The sequence below is a fragment of the Rhineura floridana genome, chromosome 10, assembly GCF_030035675.1.
Source record: "Rhineura floridana isolate rRhiFlo1 chromosome 10, rRhiFlo1.hap2, whole genome shotgun sequence".
NCBI lineage: Eukaryota > Metazoa > Chordata > Lepidosauria > Squamata > Rhineuridae > Rhineura > Rhineura floridana.
In genome coordinates, this window is record NC_084489.1 from 51,213,557 (window position 1) to 51,225,588 (window position 12,032).

The 12,032-nt window shown below is 39.9% G+C and overlaps 1 pseudogene; it reads left to right on the forward strand.

The window, feature by feature from the left end:
* The first annotated feature begins 11,339 nt into the window (after positions 1 to 11,339).
* LOC133365729 (5S ribosomal RNA) lies at positions 11,340 to 11,458 on the forward strand (annotated as a pseudogene).
* The last annotated feature ends 574 nt before the right edge of the window (positions 11,459 to 12,032 follow it).

Here is a 12,032-nt window from a genome sequence, read left to right on the forward strand (position 1 = left end):
AATTCTTTCGGTATTACTATGAAATGCTTTGGTATTGCTTCAATGTTCCTGTGAATAAGATGTTGATATGCTTGTTAGCCTTCCTGGAGGTACAGAAATACAAGATATACATTTTAAATGAACAAACACTTTTCTTTGAGCAACTTCTCTTGAGAAAAATGTGGAAGATTCTGTCTATTGCATATTTTTTTTCTTTAACCCACACAACCATAACATTTATGAAGAAGCTAGAAACCATCATGGGGCAAAGCAATTTCCATGCCAGAAGATACATTGTTGGTGTTCTGAATTTTATCTAGCCACCCACTTGAACCAAATTCTATGGCTCTTGGAAACCCATTTAAATGCATTGAAAGTCTGTTCTTTTGTCTCCCAAACAGCGGCAATCACCAAGGTGGAAAGGGCCGGCATGCAGTGCCTGGCATTTTAAGTTTACAGAAATCTTTGGAAATTTGCAGTGAAAATGTCACTTCCCTTGTGCAGAATGAGAGGAACAAAAGCAAATGCAGTGTTTAATTCAGAAGAGAATAGACCATTGTTATGACCCCAAATTACTTTTTCCACAAAATGATGTGCAGGCAACTGTGACCTAGAGGAAATGGGAAATATTTTCACCTAGAAATACCACAAGGACGGCTTGCTGACAGAGAGACTTGAGCTTGAATAAGGGAACAAGGATCAAGGGATGGAAGATTGATGTCAATTACTAGTCCCCATATGAGCTAATTTGTAGGGCTGATACTGGATATCACTTAGCATCTTATGTATGCCACTTTCCAAGTCTGCAAGTGGCTGAGAAAAATGTTGTGTGGATATTAGGATTATGTAGTTTAGTCATTAGGTGGCACTGGACTTTCCTGTTATTATTCTGTTCTTGTTTGGGAAAGACAATATAGTTCTTGTGTAGCTTCCTGACTGGTGTGTCCTCCAGATGGCAGAAATGGGGAAGCCTCTAACAAGGGCCTAGCTTTTTTGGGGGGGAATCATGAGGGTGAAGGGTAAGGAACCCCCCAAACACCACAACAGGCAGGAGTTTCTGGTTCTGCTTCCCTCAAACTACTGGAAGATAACTCCAGCAGCTGCAGGGAGCCCTCAGGTGACCTGAGAAGATAAACGCCTACAGAAAGTCCCAAGTTCAATAACTGGCATCTCCAGTTAGAATGATGTTGTGGAGCAGGTGATGTGAAAGTACTCTGTCAAGACTGTGGAGAGTTGCTGCCAGCCAGAGTGGACTTGAAGAACAAATAGCAAGATACTTTGTGTAAGGCAGCTTCCTGTGAATTCTGGTGCCCGAGAGGGTCTGCTGCTCATTTTTCCTCAGCTTTCCACAAGCCACTCAGTTACTTCTCCTTCAGACAGGGGCTTAGTTTTACATGCTTAACCAGATGCCATCTCCAAACCATTCAGCAGAGGTTTGGTCACAGTCTTCAGAGGAATTTTGTGCACTCTGATATGTTTCTGCTTAGCCTAATTTCCCTTGAACTGTTTATGTGACCTTCCTTGCCCTGTCTCACACTTCCCCTGATTCCAAAACTAATAGAGGTAGCCGGTGCAGGTACATGTGAAGGAGCCAAAACATGTTAGCAGACAAAACAGCTGCAGCCTAACTGTGGCATGAGCGAGTCTGACATCAGCACCCAGCACCTTTGGACAGCTGCCAGGGCCTCAGTGCCCTGCAAAGGGCCATAAACACCTACACCTTCCTGGGTCTACGAACCACCATTTTAAATTTCCCACACTGCTCCCAATCGTGGATCATAGGCATCTACAACTGGTTGGTGGTTGGTAGGACTAGGATGGACAAATCTATCCGTTTCAGTTCTCCAAGTTTCTAATCTGTCCAGCCTTGAATTCAGCTCTCCGCATTTCTGCAACAATTTGCAATTTTTCCAATGCTCATGAAAATTTGTCAGCATTTAGAACAAATTTCTCCCAATAAACGTGTTTTGTATGCAAGCATTTCCCTCCCCAACAAAATGCATTTTGTATGCTATTTTCAATAATATGCATATATGCACACTTTGCCCTAGTATGTGCATTTTTGTACACATTACTTGGCTGAACAACTGCACTGCAAAATTTGGAGAAGTGTGAATTTTGAAGGATGGCTACGTTTCAGTTTGTACTGTATATTGTTTCAAAAACTGTGAATTTGGTAGGTTCTCCCTTAAATACAAACTGAATCTAATTTCTCCCCGATCCCTAAGTATCAGGGGTCCACTAGAGCAGGGTTCCAAACTATGGTCCACAAGCTTTATTCACGGTCCATGGTACAAAAGAACAGACTTTCAATTCATTTAAGGGCCACAGAATTTGGTTCAAGTGGGTGACTATACATGGTCCATTGTACATTTTTATTGCTTCTTTTATTTCTTATACTGTATTTTATTGTAGTATATTGATTCTAGAAAATGCAAATTTTAATGCAATAAACACAATGTAAGAAATAAAAGAAGGAATAAAAACACAATTAAAGATCATACAGCATCTACTGCAGCATGTTACAATTGCTACAACAGGCAGGAAAATCATTAAGTGGTTTGCAAAAGACCCTGAGCAATATTCAAGTAGTCCATGGGGGAAAGGTTGGGAGCCACTGCACTACCTCGTACCTTGTCCTGGGCCTCTTCCAACCTGGAGCCAGCCCTGGACAACTATGCACTGGTAAAACAGAGAGGGCTAATTTCTAGGGATTACATTTCCATGGCAGTGTTGTTTGTATCAGCTGTTTAGGGATGATTAGCAGTTACTTTATTTCTGTTGTGAGGAAACCAAAGCACGTCACACAGAAGATGGGCATAAAATAAATATCAATAAAACAAAAATGAGTGAAACATCCTGTTCCCCAAATAGCTGTTGGCAGCATAGTTTGAAAGAAAAATCCTGTTACTATTTCTTTTCCTATCTTTTTTGTTCCTTATCTGCCATATGTGTACTTCTTATATGTGGGAAGTGGGAGCCCAAATAATAGATTCTAAAAGGATCCTGAACAATGTGCAACCTCTTTTATACACGTGGTTTCTTGCACCATCCTTTACATAGGTGTGACCCAGACCCTGCAATGGAATCTGGCTCACTTTATCCACTCAGGGACAGACTAGATATGTGAGGCAGTTGCTTGTTCCCACAGGAAGGGACATAGGTCAATGGCAGAACATCTGCTTTGTATGCAGAAGATCTATGTTCCTACGAAGAGCTTCAGTAAGCAAGGTAGATCGTTGAAAATTGCATTGTGTGAGCAGAAGAGCTTTCTGCGAGTGCAGAAGTAGCTAGATACTGTTTGACTCCAATTCCCAATCAGTCCCAGCCAGCATGGCCAATGGTCAGGGATAATGGGAGTTGGAGTCCAACACCATCTGGAGAGCATCGTATTGGCTACCCCTGTGCTAGCACAATACCACTATTGGATATTACCCAATATACTGGGTAAAAATTGAACAGCAGTAGAACCCTCAATGGGATCCAAACTCAAAGTAGTATTTCAGACAAAGCTGCTTAGAAAGGTAGTGTTTTCACTTTTCTATGGAAGGCAAGGAGCTGATGGCCGGTAAATCCCTTAGGGTGCTTGTAGGTGGGGGCTTAATAAAGTAAATGGGTTGTTGAGATCTTGCAGATGGGTTGTGGCATCAGGTTTTTTTTTTTTAAAAAAAACCTATTGGATTTTTCTTGAAAAAGGTAAATCCAGATTAAATCAGGCACAAATGCCCCATTTTGATTCCAATGATTCTATTATTATTAAACAAGTTTATAGACCACTTCACAGGACAAATCCATCAAAGCAGTGTACAAAATAAAAACGGAATAAAAATAATACAAGCTCTAAGCACAAGAAAATCAGTTCAACAAACTCTAAAAACAAGTTTCAAGTTCAAGTTTCAAGTTTATTGTAGGGCCATAGGCCAACACAAGATACAATACCAAACATATAGTATATATTAGTAGTTAAAACAATGTTAAAATTATGTAGAATTTAAAAGCGTTAAATTGTACCAAAATCTAGTAAACACTCACATGATAACAATCCAATAAGAATTCAATAAAGGCAGCTAACTTGTTTGTAATTCTGAGGCAAATTTGACTCTTAATTTTTGAACCGCTAATGCAAAGAGAGAAACATTATGAGTGATCTCGGGGTTTGAATCGGAGAGTAGGAAGCATATTTTGTCTGCTTCCATACTCATCCCACCAATATCTAACCACTTCCGTAGCAATTTTGCTCTAGGAATCTGATATATTGGACAGTTTAAAATTAAGTGTGGAAGGTCCTCTGCTCCATTAAAACCGCAAATACATTTTCTTTGATCCTTAGGGATGTTAAATATTCTTCCCTCTCTTTCTGAGTTGGGGAGAGTAAAAAAACGAATTGCCGTAAATGCGTGTCTAAGGGGTACAGGTAGTGTCTGAAGAAGATAAGAGGAACAGATGTGGTCTTGCTTAAATCGCCAATACCAGGGAGCAGTTCGGCAATTTAAAAGGGACAAATGATCTAAATATTCAGAGTGTTGGAACATCTTTGCTCTTAGGCTTTTATGTGAATCTATTGAATTAAATTCTTGTATCGTTATATGATATCTGTGTAGTATGGCTTCAATTTTAACTCCCCAAATAGTTTGTGAATCTGGGTGATTTAAGCATAAATTTAGTAATTCCCTGTCTTTCTGTATCATGGAAGATCTTATAAATTTTAACAGCGTTAAGTGTATACGAGCACCTAATGCTGGTAAACCTGTCTCCGCACGGAGCATTGCCGCAGGTGTTCCTTGGGGCTGCGACAAAAGGCACCTCAAGAAATTAGTTTGAATTGTCTCAAGGGCCAGAACTGCTTTATCGTCCCATCCCCATATCGGTGCACCGTACAGGATCTGGGAAACTACTTTGGCCTTGAAGATTTTAAGGGCCGGGAGAATCAGATATCCACCGCTGGTGCGGAAGAATTTTAAAATTGCACCTACAGTTCTTGTTGCTAGTTGCTTAATCGATAGCCAGTGAGGTTTCCAGCAAAGGGTGTCCAAAAAAATCACCCCCAAATATTTAAAAGAGCGGCACTGCTCTAATTGATGATTTCCCATCGACTATTTATGGCTCACTGGTCTTTTCCCGAAGACTAGAACTTTTGTCTTCTGGTAGTTTATATTAAGCCTCTCAAGTTTGCATAGAGCATGTAGTCTTCTCATCTGTTTTCTCAGACCGATAGGTATTAGAGAGAGGAGAACCATATTGTCTGCATAAAATAATGCAGAGATCTTCCTGTGACCGATGGAGGGCGGAAAATATTGGGGATCCGATAAATCCGCAATAATGTTAGTTAAAAAAAGATTAAACAATAAAGGGGCAAGAGGGCACCCCTGCTTGACACCCCTCTCAACCGCAATTGGGGGCGTCAAATTCCCCTGTCGGTTTACTCTCACTTGAGCCACAGTATCTGTATATAAGGCTTTGATTAAATACAAAAGTCGGCAGTCTATTTTCATGTTGTATAGTTTTGTCCACAGCCTGTGCCTATCCACAGAATCAAAAGCTGCGGCTAGATCTACAAATGCCGCATAGAGATGTCTGGTGGGGCCTGTTATGGTCTGGTTTGCCAAAAAGTTGACTCTAAAAACAAAAAAACCTGCTCCTTGGTCTCGGGAACCATCATGCAAAATTTGGTCACGATATCTTAAGAGGTATTCAAATGCATAGTAAACACAAAAACAGCTTTCCAAAATATATAATAATAATCGACTTCCGGGAAGGGTGACTTAGCCTGTGCCTGCTTTTGAGACGGGCTCCTGCCTCAAAAGAAGCTTATTCAGATATATCAGTCAGTTTTTTCTTTTTTTTTTGACTGATTAAACTTCTCCCGGGTAGGGAGAAACGAAGAGATTAACCTCAAAGCCTATTTTTGTTGGGACGACCAGATCTCATTAATTTATGGGACGAGGTCCAGCCGACGAAGGTGGGACGGATTTTCAACAGCAAGCTCTATCTGTTAAAGCGAAAGTTCATCTTATCTTCTAAGAGAGAACGCACTAACAGGCAAGCACCCTTCTTTCTATATTTTTCTTTTACTTGACTTAAATTGTTGCTGTTTAAAAGAGATTTGCCAGATTGATCGGTTTTTGACATCTCACTGGGGAGCCGTAACTTCTCTCTGCTACGCACTAATTAATAGCTTATCTCTGTTTTTGTTGCAAAAAGCTGTCCTGGATTTGCATTCTAAAGATACACACAGAAGAGGGATTTCTATTCCAGATTTTTATTTTGAAAAATATTATACTGTTTTGAGACTACTCTCTTTTTGGTCTATTTTATTTTGACGAATCTGTTTCTTGACGATTGCCATTAATTGCTTCGATCCTGGGAACTGCATTTTGTTTACTTAACTATTGGAGAGATAAGGCTGTCTGCTCTGTTTATACTGTGATGTCACCAAGTTTGGAGTATTAACCCAATTGTTGCTGAAATAAGAAGTGGTTTTCCTATATTTTTCTTTTAAAATGGCAATTAAGAAAGTGGCTGAGAATCTGGAAATAACTATGTTTCAGAGAATAATGAATGAGATTGAGATAACGAAAATTGAATTGAGTAAAATGAAGCAGGAGATTAAAGATATAAGGGTCCCTGTGAGAGAGGTGACCCTGGAAGGGGTCCCTGTGAGAGAGGAGACCCCGGAGATTGGAATAGGGGTCCCTGTGAGAGAGGAGACCCTGGAGACTGGAATAGGGGTCCCTGTGAGAGAGGAGATCCCGGAGATTGGAACAAACGTGGAACAGGAACAAGATTTGGAGTCTATGGACTTTAGAAATAAAATCTATTGTTTGGAACTTAATGTTATCTCTGAAGAAATTAATGAAGATTCTAGAGATAAAGTTATCAATGGCATGGATTATCTTCTGGACTGGAATGATGTGATGGAGCCCAATATAGAGAAAATCTATGGAATTAACTGCAGCCATGTGACAATGGAAAAACTTTTAAGAGATGACCCAGTGTATTTTGAAAAAAAGAACAGAGATATGATTTTACAGCAGTATTTCAGCAACTTATTCAGAATGGATGGCAAGAAAATATTTGGGATAGAGGTAATTCCCATCAGACTCTTATTATATGACTATGGCTTTGACAGCAAGATTATTATGGAATACTGATAATGGAAGATTGGATATTGAAATTACTGGACTTAACAAGACTACTGAAGATGGAAGATGGAAAATGGAACTAATAGAGATAATAGAACAATGGCTACTGAAATTACTGAACCTAACAGATTCTGATGTGATGGATTAATTGAAATGTTTATTTTGACTATGGTTATGACAATAAGATTATCATAATTAGTAATGAGATGGATTAATCGATATGCTTATCTGGAAAAAAAAATTGATAGATATATTTCTTAAAGAATTGAAACCTCTCTTTGACTTTTTGTGGAAAGAATAAAGTAATGTTTATGAGATTTGATGATTAAGTAAGATAACTACTGGAGGAAAGTGATTTTATAATATGACTTAAGAGACAGGATTGCTATATATTATAGACTTATAACTGATTTGATCTTTGACAAATGGGAAGTCAATATTTTACTCTTTATTTTTTATTTTTGTTTTTTTTTTTTTCTTCTTTTCTTTTTTTTTTTTTGTTTAACTATTTTTGATTTTGTTTTTTGTCTTTGAATGTTTTATGATTTTGTCTTGTATGTTTTATGAAAATCTGAATAAAAATTATTGAAAAAAAAAAACAAAATATATAATAATAATCACAATAATAATATATGGCACTTGCAATGCTTCTGCACACTCAAACATCTGATAGTACTGGAATGCAAATGGGAGAAGGTGAGAAAAGGAGACACCAGGACTGTGTCTGTGTCCCTTTTGCTCCTCTCACTCATCTAGCACGTGATCCCTGCTGTCAAGACCTATCAAACTGCAGCTTGCCCAGTAATGCCATCAGGGCAGGACTTCAGGGCAAAAGTCCAGGGCCCCATTCAGCAGAATGAGCAGGAGAGCCCACAAGCACATCAATTTTGCTTACCATGTTTACCATACCCATTACCATCTGGGAGGGGGAATTTGGACCATTAAGTCCAAATTCTAAAATTACCTAACTGTACCAATGAGTTCATCTTTGGGGTTGACTAGAAGCCACCAGCAGAAAAAGAGGAGGACCATAAATTGAGTCCAAGCACCTCCTTTCTCCTGTTCCCATGTTGGCCTCTCTCTAAGAAATGATCTGCCTAACTAGCAGAATGAGGTGGCAGAGACCTAAGTTGATAGAATGGATTGTATATTTCAGACTGCCAGTGGGGAGTGCCATTTTTAATGCACCTCCATGTATACAGTTCCCTGCAAGTAGATAAATACCCCCAGCCTTTTCCTTGTTGTGTTCTACTTGCAGAAAAGTATCACATAGGGCAAGGACTATTAAAAAATGTGATCCTATAATGTGTAGATACAGTCTATTGTTATCTCAGACTTTTATCATTACTACTTCATTCTACCACATATGTAAATAACTTCTTGGAAAAGGATTTGAAATGTGTAGCTGCAGGATCATACAATTTTCTGCTAGGCCTCCAGTTTCCTGGACTGGAGTTCATAAGCATAGAAGACAAAATGGAATCCTGATGAGCAAGAATTTTCCAATAGATCTCCATAATGCCAGTAAGATTAATGCACAGAAGTCTTTACTGTGAAAATGTTCCATCATGGCTTAAGCAAAGCAAGCTATACTGTGCAGGGAAATTACTCTATGTTATTTCTTATTACACTCTATTGGAAAATAATTCTCGCTTGCCACATCGTGGGAGCAGAAATGATTTAGATGTACACAATGCAATATTTTTCACCTCTTATTGCAACATGCTATGAATACAAACTCAAGCAAATCCATGAACACCAGAAAAGAGTTACTATAAGCTCCATCGTTTGCTGCCATAGTAACACTTCATCTTACAGGAAGTGCACACATTTTGCTCAAAGCTTTCTCATGCAGCCCAGTAGCCAGTTAATGATGCAAATGATGTAGAACTAGCAAGTGTGTTCTGTAATTATACTTCATCGTCCATGCCACAATACAAGCTCCAGTGAAAATGTTGAGGAAGAAACTATACAGGATCTTGATGAGTGGTTATGCTGGTGCTAATTTAATAAAACTATTATATCACTTTGGGGGATATGATCCACTGTTGATAATAAAAGCCAACATTTGCTCATAGTAAGAAACATTTAGGGACAATGGAGAAAGTGGACACAGAAGAAAAAATCTCCCTCTCTCATAATACTAGGGCTGTGAACACACTAGTTGCTAGAGCAAGCATTTCCATTAGCCACACCTGGAAGAGGAATGGGTTGATCTGCTGATCAGTTGCAAAATCTCACTGAAACTGATTTTTTTAAAAAAGCACTCAAGCTGCTCCCACCAGGTTTTACAGTAAAAAGGGGTTTGACAAGTGCCATGTATCCCAGTTTTCAGAAGACAGAGGTGGAGAGACACTGGAACCGGCAGAACCATGTGTTTCTACCCTAGAACTTGTGGACATCCATCAAAGCTGAATGTTGGAAGATTCAGGACAGACAAAAGAAAGTACTTCTTCACACAGCACATAGTTAAACTATTGAATTCGCTCCCACAAGAGGCACTGATGGCCACCAACCTGGATTGGCTTTAAAAAAGGATTAGACAAATTCATGGAGGAAAAGACAATCAGTGGCTACTAACCATGCTAGCTATGCTGTGCCTCCATAGGAGGAAGCAGTATGCTTCCAAATACCACTTGCTGGAAACCGCAGGAGGGGAGAGTGCTCAGGTCCTCCTTGTGGGTTTCCCAAGGGCAACTGGTTGGCCACTGTGAGAAGAGGATGCTGGATTAGATGGATCACTGGCCTGATCTAGCAGACTCTTCTTATGTTATGTTCTTATGACAACTCTCAGTCCCTTATTCCTGCTATGTTACATAAGAAGAGCCCTGCTGGGTTAGGCCAACCTCTTCATAATACTAGAACTCAGGGCCATCCATGAAGCTGAACATTGGAAGATTCAGGACAGATGAAAGGAAGTACTTTTTCACACAGCCACCTACTTAAATGATGAAATTTGCGCCCAAAAGAAGTAGTGATGGTCACTTGGATGGCTTTGAAAGAGGATTAGACAAGTTTATAGAGCAGAGGTTCCCAGACTGTGGTCCACAAACCTCATTCAGATAGTCTGCCATGTGTCTGTGGACTTGTAGTTGAAGATGGGAGATGGCATATCCATTTCATTATTCATATTGATTTTAATTGTATGTTAATGCTCCTTTTGTTTCTTATATTCTACTTAATTGTAATAAATAAAATACAATATAGAAGAAATAAAAGAAGCAATGAAAAGACAATTTAAAACCATACACTATCTAGCACAGCAGATTACAGTTGCTACAACAGGCAGAAAAATCATCCAGTAGCCCGCCAAGACCCTCAGCAATTTTCAAGTGGTCTGTGGGTTTATCCTCCTGCCATAGATGCTAACTGTGTTGATGGCTACTAGCCACAATGGCTGTTCTACTTCCATTCCCTCTGTATGTTAGTTGCTGGGAATCACAAGTGGAGAGAGTGCTATTGCATTCTGGTCCTGCTTAGGCATCTGGTTGGCCATTGTGAGAACAGGATGCTGGATTAGACGGGCCACCGGCCTGACGCTGCAGGGCTCTTCTTGCATTCTCGAGGCTAAGAGCCAAAGTACAGCTGCTTTTTCCTCTGTTTGGCTCCACATGTAGATAAATGAGAAGCTTATTAGTTCTTGGGCTGTCAGCTGGGCACTTTCCCCCAGTGTTGGCCCAAGACCTTTTACTACCTGAAGCACTGCCATAAATCTTTACACTCTCCAAGCCAAGATGCACTCTACTCAGAGCTGGTGAAGTTTTATATATTGGCACCTAAGACAGAATAACCAACGTGTACCTTTTTCTTTTTAGTGCAGTAAAAATATAGTAATGGATTAAATAACTAGCAACTTGCTGCCCTTTCAGAACGGCTGTGGTTCAGTGGCAGGGCAATATGTAAAAGGTCTCAGGTTCAATCCCTGGCATCTCCAGGTAGATATGAGAAAGACTCCTTCCTGAAACCCGGGAGAGCTAGTGCCAGTCAGTGTAGACACTGCTGAGCTAGATAGACACCTGGTCTAATTTGGTATAAGAGAGCTTCCTATATAACCCCTTCCTATGTAATGTATGTCTACAGCAGAGCTTGGAAAAGTTACTTTTTTGAACTACAACTCCCATCAGCCCAATCCAGTGGCCATGCTGGCTGGGGCTGATGGGAGTTGTCGATTGGGCTGATGGGAGTTGTAGTTCAAAAAAGTAACTTTTCCAAGCTCTGGTCTACAGCCATACTACTCTGAACACACCTGCTCTCATCTGATCTTGGAAGCTAAGCAGGGTCAGGCCTGGTTAGTACTTGAATGGGAGACCCTCTGGGAATACTGGGTGCCGTAGGCTTAGAGAAAGGCAATGGTAAACCACCTCTGAATGCCTCTTACCATGAAAAGCCTATGAATATATCCAAAACAGATTTGTAGGGTCGCCATAAGTCGTAATCGACTTGAAGGCATATAACAACAATGTAATGTATAGAAAGAACCTTTTTTTTAAAAAAAAAAATGCAAATAGTGGTCCCTGGAAATATGGTAATTTGTCTGATCTGGTGGATATGCTCATTGAAAATAAGTCCTGGGGCTAAGCCACATGAATTTTGATGAGGTTGGAGCAGGCAAAAGAAGACTTGCTAAGTGTATAATGCAAACACTGGAAAAAATTTTCCATTGCTGGGTTACTCGAGGCATTGTTCCTTGAAGTGACACTCAAAAGAAGCTCTGGGAATCCTCGAGAGATAATATATTCCATTTTGTTTGTATGGGTGAATAGGTGAATGGGGAAATTCATTCCACAAAGAACTACAGCAGGAACCAATTCAGGTACTGCCGTGAAATGTTCTTGATGGGGTTACACTCCCCTTGAAGGAACAGGTTCGTAGCTTGGGAGTTCTTTTCGATCTTTCCTTGTCTCTCGAGGC